Source organism: Danio rerio, chromosome 18, assembly GCF_052040795.2.
Source record: "Danio rerio strain M-AB ecotype USA chromosome 18, GRCz13ab, whole genome shotgun sequence".
Taxonomy (NCBI): Eukaryota; Metazoa; Chordata; class Actinopteri; order Cypriniformes; family Danionidae; genus Danio; species Danio rerio.
The window spans coordinates 53095001-53109716 of NC_141038.1; the positions used below are offsets into that span (position 1 = coordinate 53095001).

General features: G+C 35.9%; 1 protein-coding gene across 1 annotated transcript in view; it reads right to left on the bottom strand.

Annotated features, from left to right (window-relative positions):
* The window catches only part of si:cabz01090165.1, a 343848-nt gene extending 329908 nt beyond the window's left edge, over positions 1-13940 (bottom strand). The window contains exon 1 of the mRNA XM_087291413.1: positions 13743-13940. The gene's annotated coding sequence lies outside the window, so the exon portion shown is untranslated. The remainder of the gene's footprint in view (positions 1-13742) is intronic.
* Positions 13941-14716: the final 776 nt, after the last annotated feature.

Below are 14716 nucleotides of genomic sequence, written 5' to 3' on the forward strand. Positions count from 1 at the left end.
GCTCGTCTCCCTCGCCATAGTAGCCTAACGCCCCATTCACACGGGGCTTCAGCGTCAACGCTTGACTGAAGTTGGAGCTGACGCGATCGACATAGCAGCGTCAGCCAATGAAATTCAGTCAGCATTAGGCCACTGTCTAGCTGGTACATTTGCATACAGCGATCTGATTGGCTGACGCTTCCGTCAGCGCTTGAAAAGTTGAGCTAGTCCCAACTTCTGCAGCGAGCATAGGGTTGTAACGGTATGAATTTTTCACGGTATGATAATCGTCTAAAACAATACCACGGTTTGACGGTTTCGCGGTATACGGTATGTTACAAATGTTACAAAATAATAGAACAGTGAAGCAAATTTGACTTTTTCCAAATAACATATTTTTAGTTACTATAAACAACACCACTTAAAATGAACAAATAAAAATAAGAAAATAATAAATAATGTGTCAAAGTCCAAATAAAGTCCAAATAAACATGGTCCAAATCCTCAGTAAAAAAATAGATATAAATATTTACTATTTTAGGTTTTATGTGCCAGCATGGATATGGTTGTCTATCGATATGGATTTGGATATGGTTGTCTGCAATGCAGACAAACAGCTGCATCTTCATTTGCGTCTTTTGAAAACAGCAAGAGCAGCAGTTCGTCTTTGCTGTGTCACTGTTTTGTCATGTTTCTGTGCTGCTGTGCATGCAAAAGTACTTAGTATGAGAATTATTTCATGCAAAACTTTTTTTTTGCGTTTTATTTAGCCGCGCATAAATGTATGCCTTTCTCTCATTCCGTGTTGTTCAAAAAGCTCATTGTTGGTCCACAAACAAAAGCGAAACCTATGCTTATTGGTTGTGATATAGCGAGTTTGAACCAATCTGGGCATGGAAGAGGGACAATGCATCAATGTATCATGTCTGATTTGTCCGGAGACACAGTGACGAGCGTTTCTTTGTCAAATCAGCGTTGTCAAATGTTGATGACGTAACCGCACTGATTCCGGAGCCTCTGAAAGTCCGCGAATTATGTGATACAGCACTGGAAAGCTGAGATTCTCTTCTTTATGCCAATCTTTGAATTGTATGAATCGGATCAGCGGATCAAAAGTTATTAAACATTTAAGAGCAATACTTATTTTTAGCCGCGGGCGGCTGTCTCGGTCTTTAAGGGTTAAAACCGTTGATATGCAATTGTTCATGGTATGATAATCGTGCACGTTCAAATCGTGTTAAACCGTCATACCGGTATATTGTTACAACCCTAAGCGAGCATCTTCTGCGTTCTTCAAAATACCTTTTCTTTTGTATTTAACAGAAGAAGCTTGAACATTAATGAGTAAATGATGAACTACCCCTTTAATTATGTAACTGCATCCCTGTAAAAGATTTCAGCATTTTGTTTTTTTTTTAAAGCAACAAAGAAACAAGAAATTATTGTTTGTAGGGTAAACAACAAGGACAGTCAATAAAGCTTAACTGGTAGCAAATATTCATTATTATTGTTTCTTCAGTCTAGCATTCTCACCGTTAATGCGCTAGTAGTAAATGTTGGGTGATTAGATAAGAAAACCCAATCAATGACAGAGCAGATTTTGTTCCTGTTGCAATATTTATCTGAAGGCTGTTAGGAAAGGGGAAAAGAAAAATCGATTTCTCGCTGAGAAAAAGCAAAGCACCTTTAAAATGGGGTCTTGTTTGTGGTAAAGCACGATCATTTGACCAATAATAAAATTACATGCCTTCTTGTTTGTGGAGTGCTCTGCATGCGAGTTAATGGAGGTGTGTTTAAGGTCCCATGTTTGCCAGGCTCGTACACAAAAATCCATTTCTCTGATTGATCAACATGACTTCAGCCGGACGCTTTAATTCCGCTGACCTGAAAACAATTGAGCGAAAACGTCCACTCAACAAAACTGCAAAAGCTAAACCAATAATTTCCCCTCTTCCAGCCCCATTTCCCAATGCACCTGTCCTGCTATAGTTTGCCCTTGACAGTGTTTCAGCGACAGTGTTCCTCCCTCGACGCTCCTCACGAGCCTTCAGACCTGGATTTGAGATGTGTTTCCAGTCAGTGTCTTCCATTAACCGTGTTGAGATGTGCTGCATAAGCTCAGCGGAGGCATCGGGGAAAAACAAAGCTTGCGAGGGAATCCCAAGACGTTTACCTTCCCCTAAGACACTTACCAAGCCTTTATTTGAGCCTGTTCGAAGTTGATCAGACATAAATTATTCAGTAACCTGAATATTTAAAAAATATGTATATATGTACCTGTCTAACTGCTCGTTAATGCAAATTTATAATCAGCCAATCACAAGCCAGCAACTTAATGCATTTATGCATGTAGACATGGTCAAGACGATCTGCTGCAGTTCAGTGTCATGAAGCTTCAAGTTTCTTGAACATGAGAATGAGTTCACTGTACTAAAATGGCCTCCACAGTCACCAGAGCTCAATCCAATAGAGCACTTTTGATATGTGGTGGAACGGGAGATTGGCATCATGGATGTGCAGCCGACAAATCTGCAGCAACTGTGTGATGCTATCATGACAATATGGAGCAAAATCTCTGAGGAATATTTCCAGTAGCTTGTTGAATCTCTGGATTAAGGCAGTTCTGAAGGCAAAAGGGGTCCAACTTGGTACTAGTAAGGTGTACCTAATAAAGTGGCCAGTGAGTTTTTGACGTCTCAGTAGAATCAGCAGTTCAGATATGAAGACGCATTTTCTGTTTTGCAAAAAAAAAAAAAAAAAACAGTGTGAAGATTGTATTTAGGATGGTACAGTGCTGTATAATAGCACATTTACTTGCAAATGGCGGAAATGATATGGACACACGCTTACACAAATAATATGCCATTCAAGTTGATCTGCTCATCCGGTTTTATTTGTATCAGTTCAAGCGTACAGCTGCTGATTGTTAACCATCTGACGTGAATAGCACAAACACACAAACACAAACAGCAGGAAAAGCTGAGCGGAGAACAAATATTCTGCACTTGGCAGCAGTTCAGTTCAATTTAAGTTTATTTGTACAGAGATTTTAATAATAAAAAAAATCTGGTTTTATGATTTACATGAGTTTAATAATTAGTCATAACCATTAGTCATATATTGATTGATTTGATTGACTGTAAAGAAAATAAATAATAGGGTAAAATAAATAATAAATAATATAAATGTGTATGTCAGTGAAAATGCTTACATTTATCAATAACGTAAAGATCTTTTCTCAATTCCATATTTCCTTTTCATTTGCACGGAACATTTAGTTTTATTTTCAGAGTATTTTAGCTGCGCTTGGCAACCTTTACAAATTGCAGAGGTTTTGTTTCTGCACGTTTTTGTTTTTAATGAAAAAAATAAATAAAAATTTAAACCCATAAAAAAACTCTGCTATCGAATACAAATAAAGAAAATAAATAATACGAGAAATAAATAATAAAATCACATAAAATGTATATGTGAGTGAAAATGCTAAAATTGATCAAAAACCTTACAATTTTGTATTTTAGTTGCTGTAAGTTTTGTAGGGTGATTGTAAGGTTTTTGATCAATTTTAGCATTTTCACTCACATATACATTTTATGTGATTTTATAATTTATTTTTCGTATTATATATTTTCTTTATTTGTAAAAAAAAAAAAAAAATATATATATATATATATATATATATATATATATATATATATTTTTTTTTTTTTTTTTTTTTTTTGGACTATATATTTCCAAACCCATGAAAAAATAGACAATAAATAAGAGAGACAAATAATAAAAAACATAAATCTAAGCCCTTTTACACATACACATTTTATCAAAAATGTATCTAGCATTTTTTTTTTTAAATCCATGTTTCCTTTTAATTTGCACAATAAATTTTGTTTTATTTCCAGAGTATTTCAGCTGCTACTGGCAACCTTTACTAATGTTTGTCTCTACATCCATCATTTTTCTTTTCAAATACTAAATATGTCCAAGCCCATGATTTGCATCCGACAGCAGAGACAAAGGGACAGATTTCCTAACAGCTTGTACGAGCACAAATCTTTCTAGAGCATTAAAAAACTGTCAGGATTTACTAAAGACACGATGAGACATTAACACAAAAATAGCATGGACAGTGATTTTTCCAGTTGGACTTATTTTAATATTAAAAACATCTTCCCAAGGGTTGTAGTAGTCAGTTTATGGTATTTGCACCATTATTTAAAGCCACAGAAACTGTTTTATCTCAGTAGATTGCATGTACATGATCATCATCAGTTCAGCTTAATAATATACAACAGTAAACCCAGGTGCAATTTGCAAAATGGGTCGAAAATGTTTTCAGCTTGTCCACTTATGTCCACTTCCAGACAAAAAAAAATACAATCAATGCGATTGCTGGGTCAAATGTGTTCAACAAGCCACAAAAGAGCACTTACACCACTGCAAAAAAACATCCATAAATTAGCAGTTTTCTGTATTGTGTGAATCATTTTATGTTTCCCCCAATTGATTCATGCTTTTAAATTACATTATGGGATCTTAATCATTCTTCCAACAACCTAACCCTTAAAATTTGGAAAAACATTTTTATAGTTTAAATTGATATATTGTCTGGGTGATGTTGTACACTACACTACAAAACTTTGTATTAGTAGATTTTCTGTTATTTTACAAACTTATTTCTCTATTTATTATTATTTATTATACATATTTTTATTATTTCAAACAACTTATTTGCCACTAAAAATCACTTTGTAGAGTTGAATTTTCAACTTCAAAAGAGGACAGGGCAGAGGTCAACATCCCAATTCACCACCACAAATAAAAAATAAACAAATAAAAAAATTACAAAAATAGAGTACTTAAAATTGGAGTAAACCACAATTTATAAATCAGACCACAGTAACTTTTGTATGGATTACCTCATAATTGCATATTATCTTCACAATGGCAGCAATTTATTCAAAATTCATTGATTCTTATTGTATCTCTCTTTTTTTAAAAGCTATTTTTTCATAATAGCCTAATACTAATACACATTTTTGATTCTTTATATTTTTAAGGCAAAGAGTGTTTATGTCACAATGCCACTGTTAAATGCACCTCTATTGTTTTTTTTACATGAAATAGTAGGGTTTTTTTTTAATATTGCTGTGTTACTTTAAAAAAAAATGTAATAAAAAATATATAATATAAATTAAAAAAATTATACATGACATCAAACAAAGGTTAGCACAAAATTACCAAAATGAAATCTAAATCTAAATGAAATCTAAATCTAAACAAAAGTTACCTAAATTTAATTAATTCTAAACAAAAATAATCTAAATGTAATCTTAATTTAAACAAGTAACCTGAATGTAATCTAAATGTAATCAAAATGTAAACAAGTAATCGAATTGTAATCTAAATCTAAACAAAAGTAACCTGAATTTATTTTGAATCTAAACAAAAGTAATCTAAATGTAACTAAAATCTAAACACAAGAACCCTGAATGTAATCTAAATCTAAACAGAACTAATCTCAATGCAATCAAAATCTAAACAAAAATAAGCTAAATGTAATCTAAATCTAAACAAAAATAACTTAAATGTAATCTAAATCTAAACAAAAGTAATCTAACTGTAATCCAAAAGTAAACAAGAAAAAACTTAATGTAATCAAAATCTAAACAAATGAATCTAAATGTAATCCAAAAAAATCTGATTACATTAATATATTTCAAAATATAGCCTACTTCAATATACATCAATTAATAGTCAGCACAGAACTAATACATGTAATCCAAAAGTAGTCAGTACGTTACAGCAATCTATCTTAATTTATCCTACTTCAACATATATGACATCAAATAAGAGTTGGCACAAAAAGTAATCTAAATGTAATTCAAAAGTAGTTTGAATACAATACACTACAACTCAACAAATGTTAATACCAGGCTGAAACAGGGCCTATATTTTGTTTATTAGCTGCTTCTTAACATGTAAACAGCACTGCATGATTCATTGCATAAAGAGTCAACAGAAGAAGATTTAAATGAGATTTGTCTTGAAAAGTAATTAAAACTGTCATGGTTCCCCTTCTCGTCCATCCGCCTTTGCATTTAGATTGTTTGTTTGCTTGTTTGTTCATTTTAGTTTCGTTCTGATATTAAATTTCTCAATCTGCATTGGTTACAAGACTTCAAACCAGAGCAAACAGCCTCTGAATAAACCTGACTATCAAAACAACAGCACATATTTGAGTTTCCTGCAAACCGTGGCATCAAAACCACCACATATACAGTACTTTGCCGCAGTTCCTTCTTTACATAAACCTCCCAAACACTTCATTTTGAATGACTGAAGCAATTTAAATGTCTTTTCAAGATGTATAAATGTTGCAGTATTTGCTATGATTCAGAATAGCTTTGACAATTCCTTTCCTATATAATTATAGAGGGTTTTTTAAGGAAAGAAACGGTACACGCCTGTCAGTTTCTATTCTAAAATATGCTTAAAAAAAGCCAAATTTAGTACATGTGCCATATTGGATGACCATCCAGGTCTTCACACTGATACCTTGTCATTTTATCATCGCCTACACTCACATTACTCCTGTATTAGGGCTGTGGAACATAAGCATTTAATGTTGTTATCCAAATTTGACCAATCAAATGGGGCTATGATTATGTTTAGTCAAGCATAAAGTGGGCGAGGCAGTGGCGCAGTAGGTAGTGCTGTTGCCTCACAGTAAGAAGGTCACTGATTTGAGTCCCGGCTGGAACTGTTGGCATACTTGTGTGTAGTTCAGATGCTCTACCTGTGTTGGTGTGGGTTTCCTCCAGGTGCTCTGATTTCCCCCACAGTCTAAACACATGCACTATTGGCTGTAGTGTATGCGTGTGTCTGGGAATGTGAGAGTGTATGGGTGTTTTCCAGTACTAGGTTGCGGCTGGAAGGGTGTCCCCTGCGTAAAACATATGCCTGAATAGGTGATGGCTCATTTCGCTGTGGTGACCCCTGATAAATAAGGGATTTAGCCAAAGGAGAATAAATGAATGAATGAATGAATGAATGAGTGAGTGAGTGAGTGAGTGAGTGAGTGAGTGAGAGAGTGAGTGAGTGAGTGAATGAATGAATGAATGAATGAATGAATGAATGAATGAATGAATGAATGAATAAATGAATGAATGAATGAGTGAGTGAGTGAGTGAGTGAGTGAGTGAGTGAGTGAGTGAGTGAGTGAGTGAGTGAATGAATAAATGAATGAATGAATGAACGCATGAATTAATGAATGAGAGAATGAATGAATGAACAAAAGAATGAAAGAATGAGAGAATGAATGAATGAGTGAATGAATGAATGAATGAATGAATGAATGAATGAACGAACGAACGAACGAACGAACGAATGAATGAATGAATAAATGAATGAATAAATGAATGAGTGAATGAATAAATGAATGAATGAATGAATGAATGAATGAATGAGAGAATGAATGAATACATGAATGAATGAATGAATGAATGAATGAATGAATGAATTAATTAATGAACGAAAGAATGAATGAATGAATGAATGAATTAATTAATTAATTAATTAATTAATGAACGAAAGAATGAATGAATGAATGAATGAATGAGAGAATGAATAAATGAATGAATAAATGAATGAATGAATGAATGAATGAATGAATGAATGAATGAATGAATGAATGAAACAAACACATATTAGCATAGACATGGCCTAAATTAGATCAGAATATATATATATTCCTAGCTTATTTTATTATGATTGTTCAATCAATTTTAAAATAAATCACATTTCTTAAAGGGTATGCATGTTACATAGCAACAAAAATATCTCATATCGCATATTTTCCCATCATGCAGCCCTACACTGCATACGTACTGAAGGCTTTCTGTAGAAATGTCATGCTTGGTGTGGGCGGAAAACATCTTTAAGTCATTGTATGCAGAGCTGCGTCTGGAATACTTCACAACTGCATTGCACACAGAGAGCATTACTGAAAGCGAGTCTTGTCTTCTCTGTGAAGCGTGTGGTATGTGCGGTACTTCCCTCAGTCATCAGCTGGAGCCATCAGACATGGAGATTAATAATGAATTTGAAAAGAAATGCATCGGCTATATGTGGCTTTCTGTAAGGAGCATTACATGCCACAACCTTGGTAAAGCGTCTGTGCACTTATCAATGGAGACCTGAGTGCTGCACAAGCCACTGATTTTGTATGTGCATCTGTATTTTGTACTGTCTGGAGCCAGCACCTAAGCTTTTCACTCATCATAGCACACGTGTTGCTGATGATGTGAAAATAAAAGTGATTTGATCTGAACATAAAGATGCACAGTTAAAAAATGTCGGCAAAAAAAAAAAAAAACTGTAAAAATGCTACTGTTCAAAAGTTTAACAGTAAGCTCCCTTTTGTATTTTACATTCCTACACATTTATAACTGTCAAATTCTGGCAAATACAGCTGATGTTTATTTACCATACATTTACAGACTTCTCTTTTTACATTATTTTACAGTGAAACAGAAATATCAATCCTCATTGTTGTTTAAATTGACTAATTTACTATTAGTATAAGTATAATGTTAACAAGTAAAACTGCCACACATTTAAAAAAATCTATTGTTTTTAAAACATCCAAATTGAGCTGCATTCTGGAAATTTTGCCACTCAATTTTCACCTATTTCAATTTTGGGTGGAGACGCACCAGGCCAGAGCCACAGTGGCAGGCCAGATTGACCGTCAGGCCTTTAATAAAATGTTTACCAAGCTTGGTCTTTAATGCATTGGAAAGCTTTTCAAATTCAACAGATTTTGCGAGGGAATGCAAACATTTAGAGGACGAACACAAATACATATATTTTTTTTGCAAGGAAACAAAATAAATAATAAAAGGTATATATATATATATCCTGGGATTTTTAATGACAGAAGAGTCAGGAGCTCGGTTTAACATCTCTTCCGAAAGACGGCGCTCACTGAGCAGTATAGAGTCCCCGCCACTATACTGGAGCATTAGGACGCACACAGACCGCAGGTTGAGCGCCCCCTGCTGGACTCACTAACACCGCCTCTGGCAGCAACCTAGCTTTCCCATGTTGACTCCCATCCAGGTACTGACCGGGCGCAGCCCTGCTCAGCTTTAGTGGGTCACCATGTGGGAGTTGCAGAGAGCTAGCTGCCCGCAATATATATGATATTTGCGAGGAAATGCAAATATCCTTGTGAAAAGTTTTCACCCTGTTGAAGAGAACACAATTTTCTTTTCTTTTCTTTTTTTAACAAGGGAATGCAAAATTTTTTTTTGTGAAGTACTTTTATTGCAATGTTTCCAAGGGGAACATAAACAATCTGTGAGAGAGAGAGCAAAAACTTGACAAATATTTTTCCCCCTCCCACCCAATTTCTTCCCCACCACCTTGTCCCTTTAGGGGCTCCATAGAACCCTGTAGTTGCTGTTATTTGCGGAAGTATATTCTTTACACGTGTTTGGCATCGGCGCGGCCCCTCAGCACAGATGAATCTGCTTTACTGTGTTTGTGTGTCTGTCAGTCACTGCACCACTCTGGATTCTGCATCTTGACAGTTTGACCCAAATAAAGATTTTCACCAGAGATTGGCGCATGAACACGTTAGAAACCTTGCCGGCACTTCTGCTCTGACCAACTGAGGGAAAAACGCATTGCAATAAATGATGCCATGTGCCAGTGATGATGATTAAATCTAACGTTCACTACCAACTTATATCACACCAAACCATGCAAACTGTTATTGATATACTGTGTTGTCAAATTGTTAGTCTTAACAATATCAGCAGTGACTAAATTATTGTGCATCGGCATTAGAGTTGGGTGATGTCGACCAATTTGGCATCGTACGATGTCTAATGTGAAACATCGCGATGGACGATGACATCATCATAAGGTTGTCACGATTTCTATTTAAAATCGAAATCGATCAAAATTTATGCTTAATTTCGATTATCGAATCAAAAAATAGAATTGTCTATGCTGCCACGCCCCCAATGTCACGTCAGCTCGGCTTGCCAAGCGGGAAAAACAGGCTTGTTGAAGTGCTTGTTAAACTGTGCAGACGCAGGAGACCCGTCGACAGGGCTTAAACTTTCAGGGCTCGACAATAAGGACTGCCCGATGGACCGGGGCCAGCGCGTGAGACGCTCGGGTCAGTGTACAGTGCCAGTATCGAGCCAGAGCTTCGTGCTGGGACTGTCTGTCAATTGTGTGCAAATACAATCCTACGGTGCTTTTACACATAGATGTTTGTTGCGGAATCTGTCTCGTTTCCCCCGTTAGTTTGTTTGGCATATATCCAGCAGTTGCGGTCGCATCCGCGCCAAATCAATCAGTCCGAGATCGCCTGAATGAGACGGTCTCTGCCCTACTGAGTGGATCGATTGTAGTGAGAAAACAAAACAATACAACGAACTAACGACCCAGGCTATATCACAGTGTATTATGATCGTATAATAGCCATATATACGGCTATATGAAGAGAGAATGATGAGCAGGACGAGATGTCATTCTTACCGGTAAATGCGAAAGTGAAAGCATGCTGAAATATTACCGAGAGCTGTTTATCCAGCCTGATCTTAGGAAAATTGACCAAAGTTACTATCTGATCATTTTTTCATGTTTTAATCTTTTAATATGTTGTACTAGGCCTGTTGTTTTGTTCTTTCTTTCGAGCTGTCAGTGCGGAAATGATCAACATTGATCTGCTTCGCGATCTGATGCAGTCTCGGTTTATCTGCTATATATATAACATATGTCTCTCTATAATTTAAGCCTAAAATGCAGAATTCTAGCCAATGTTTCTTTAATAGATTGATTTATTCAATAGATAGATTTTGGTGATTATGTGTGTAACTTACCTTTATTCATTTACTGTATGATTTGGTTATGGGTAAAACAAAGACCATGCAGGTCAGGTAGTTTAAACGGTAGGCTACAAATAATTAATGCGTTATTAATTAATTAATTATTCATAATCGAAAATTGAATCGTGACTTAAGAATCGAAAATGTAATCGAATCGAGGATTTGGAGGATCGTGACACCCTTACATCATCATCATGTGAAAGCTGGGGGCGGGGTTGATAGAGTGCGCGTGACGTGTCTGATGAGCGAGAAGGGATCCAGGGGTGAGAAGGGCATACGACTTATTTGAGGACCGGGAGGGAGATGCACGATTTCCAGGAGATTATCACTTGTTTGCGGGCATTATGAGTCCCGCAAATACATAGACACTTTCGGAATGTCCAGGAGACTTGGGATGTCTGAATATCACGTTTAACAACTAGTGAGACGTGATGTGATGTGCGTTTTCAGCAGATGGAGGGCTGTTCACAGATGCTAGGTTAAACACGGTGTGGATGTGGATCATTTTTATTCTAAAATGCCATTTTAACACTAAGGCGTATTAGTGTAAATGGCGCCTGAGTGTGTATTTTTCGCGAGCGGGTTTGCGACGGGGGTGGGGTGGAGGATCAGCGATGCCGGCTCAGCATCGTGTTGTCTATTAGCCATCAGCGATGGACGATGGCATCGTCTATCAGCCCAACCCAACTAGAAACAAGACAAAAATTTAGCAAGAAAAGCGTATTAGCAGCGAGTCTAATGGTCCACTAGTCAGATTTGTTCAGAACAACCTAAGCGGGAATAAATAAAAACCTGAACTTCCATTACTGAGCAAACCATTTCTCTCATCTCAAAACAATATATCCGATGTTTGCGGCCTAGATTACTTCAAAAATCTGTCCTGCAAGTCACACAAGCAGCGTCTCGCATGATTTCAGGAAAATACAGATGTGTCTAGCCTGAGCCCTAATTGAATTTCCAAGAAACCAATATTCTGTGAAGATCAAAGGCCGCTGTAAACAGATTTGAGGTTCTTGAAACAACAGCCACGCTTATCAGAGGGGGGAAAAATCCCTGATTTAATAAAACCAACAATATGAAACCATCATGAAAAGGTGGGAAATATTACTGCCAACAACTGATACGATAAAGCTTTCTCAGTCCATAATCCATTCCTGTGTCAGATTAGCAGGAGTGTCAGATTAATGAGACATCTACAAACCTCTATCTTAAGAAGCAGAGTGAGGAACCCTGCTACATAAAAATATAATCACAAAGATTTGTGCGCATGATAAGCAGCAGCCAAAATCAAATACACATCACACACAACATCTCAATATGAAGACTATATTTGCTCCAGAAAATGAAAACATCAACAGAAACCATTAATTTTCACTACAAATAACATTGAAACATTACAAACCATTATCTTTGAAGCATTATGGCCAGTGCATTTTAATAGTTTATTGCATATGCATTAGCTATTAAAGCGTTTTACGCATATTACCAGAAAAGACTCACAGGGATCATAAAGTTTCCATTTAAACTAATACAACTCCCATTATATTAAACCATTCACAAATAAAATCATTACACTTACGACATGAATAGTCAGAGCACAGAATACTTTTACTCATCTAAAAACAAATCACAACAACACTGACTGAAACTTCAGACATTTCTGAAGGTAAATAAAATGGTAGTTTTGTGGTGGTGTTGCTCATTTTCAATAGTTCAATACATTAATATAAATAACATACATTTTATACACAGTTTTGCCTATTACTGTCTATTTTTGCTTCAGTTCATACACTCCCAATAACAAATCTAACATGAATAAATGGTAGTTTTGTGGTGTTGATAATTTAAAATAGCTCAGAATGTTAATATTAAATAACGTACAGTACAATTTAGAGTTTCACCTATTAATGTCTATTTTTGCTCCAGCAAAGAGTTCATGTTCCAAACAAAGCTATCATGAATGAATCATGGCAATTCTTTGATGAATGATTCAGAATTATGCTTTTACAGAGACTTCAGCTATTAATTAAGGGAATATAAAATGGTAGTTTTGTTCTGTTGCTCATATAGTTTAATATGTTAATATTAAATAATATACAGTACATTTTAGACACGGTTTTAGATATTAATGTCTTGCTCCAGAAACGAGTTCACTTCCAAACAAAGCTAACATAAATGAATCATAGAGATTATTTCATAAACGATTCACTGTTTACAGAGACTTCAACCAATACTAAAGAAAAAAAATGGCAGTTTTGTTTGTGTTGCTCAAATAAAAGAGTTAAATATGTTAATATTAAATACCATGAAGTAGACAGTTTCGCCTACTAATGTCTATTTTTGCTTCAGCAGCGAGCTCATACTGCCAGCTAACATGAATGAATATAGCAATTCTTTGATGAACGATTCACTGTTTTTACAGATACTTCAGCCATTAATGAAGGGGGAAAATAGCCGTTGCTCATATACAATAGTTCAATTCACTAATATACATTACATTTTAGACACAGTTTTGCATATTAATGTATTGCTCCAGCAATGAAACTCACTTCCAAACAACGCTAACATGAATGAATCGATTCTTTGCTGAACGATTCACTGTTTACAGAGACTTCAGCCATTAATGAAGGGGGTAAATGTAGTTTTGTGGTGTTGCTCATAGACCTATACAATAGTTAAATACGTTGATATTAAATAATATACAGTACATTTTAGACAGTTTCGTCAATTGCTGTCTAGTTTTGCTCCAGCAACGAGCTCATATTTTCAAACAATGCTAACATGAAGCATAGCAATTCTTTGATGAACGATTCACCGATTCACCGCCAGTTGAACTGAATAATTTATCCAAGATCTTACCTGTAATAAGGATGTGTGCTTCTGGAGGAACAGCAAGTCTAAACAACAAATCTGACGGATGAAGGATTCAATTACGCAATGATTTAATTTCTGAACGAACGAGCGCTCTGAATGACTCGGTTGAATAAACAATTCAGTGATTCAAGAACACAGCCTCTCGTCGCCACCTACAGTTAGATTGTTTTACAATCAGTCTTGAAACACAAAATGTTGTGAATTCATACATGTGTTTTAAGGCAATATTTTTGTCTTAAAAATGTGTGATTTATTCATTTAAATTGGAATGTCTAATTATTAATTTAAACAATTTCAAGATTGCATCCTGTAAGGCTCTTACTGAGACAAAGTTTTAACATCTTTTGACTCAGTGTTTTTTTTTTTAGTTCATAACACTTTATTTAGAGAATATTGCATTGAGATCTCAGCACTGCAGTAAAGCACAGTTATGCCAGGATTTGTGAAAGAAATCTGGAAACAAAAGGACTATACAAAAGGATGGAGCTGGAGAAAGGACTATATTATAACCACACAAAAAAGATATATGAAAAATCCAGCTTAAACCAGCCTAGGCTGGTTGGCTGGTTTTAGCTGGTCGACCAGGCTGGTTTTAGAGGGGTTTTGGCCATTTACAGGATGGTTTCCAGCCATTTCCAGCCTGGTCTTAGCTGGTCAGGCTGGGAGGTGACCAGCTAAAACCAGCTTGACCAGCCTAGCCAAGCTGGGAGTCCAGCCAAAACCAGCTATATCCAGCTTAAACCAGGCTGGTCAAGCTGGTTTTAGCTGGATTTGGCTGGTCATTTTCCAGCCTGACCAGCTAAGACTAGGCTGGAAATGGCTAGAAACCAGTCTGGAAATGGCCAAAACCCCTCTAAAACCAGCCTGGTCAACCAGCTAAAACCAACCAACCAGCCTAGGCTGGTTTAAGCTGGATTTTTCAGCAGGGTATGGATAATGTCCAGGAGTGTCTTGTTCTC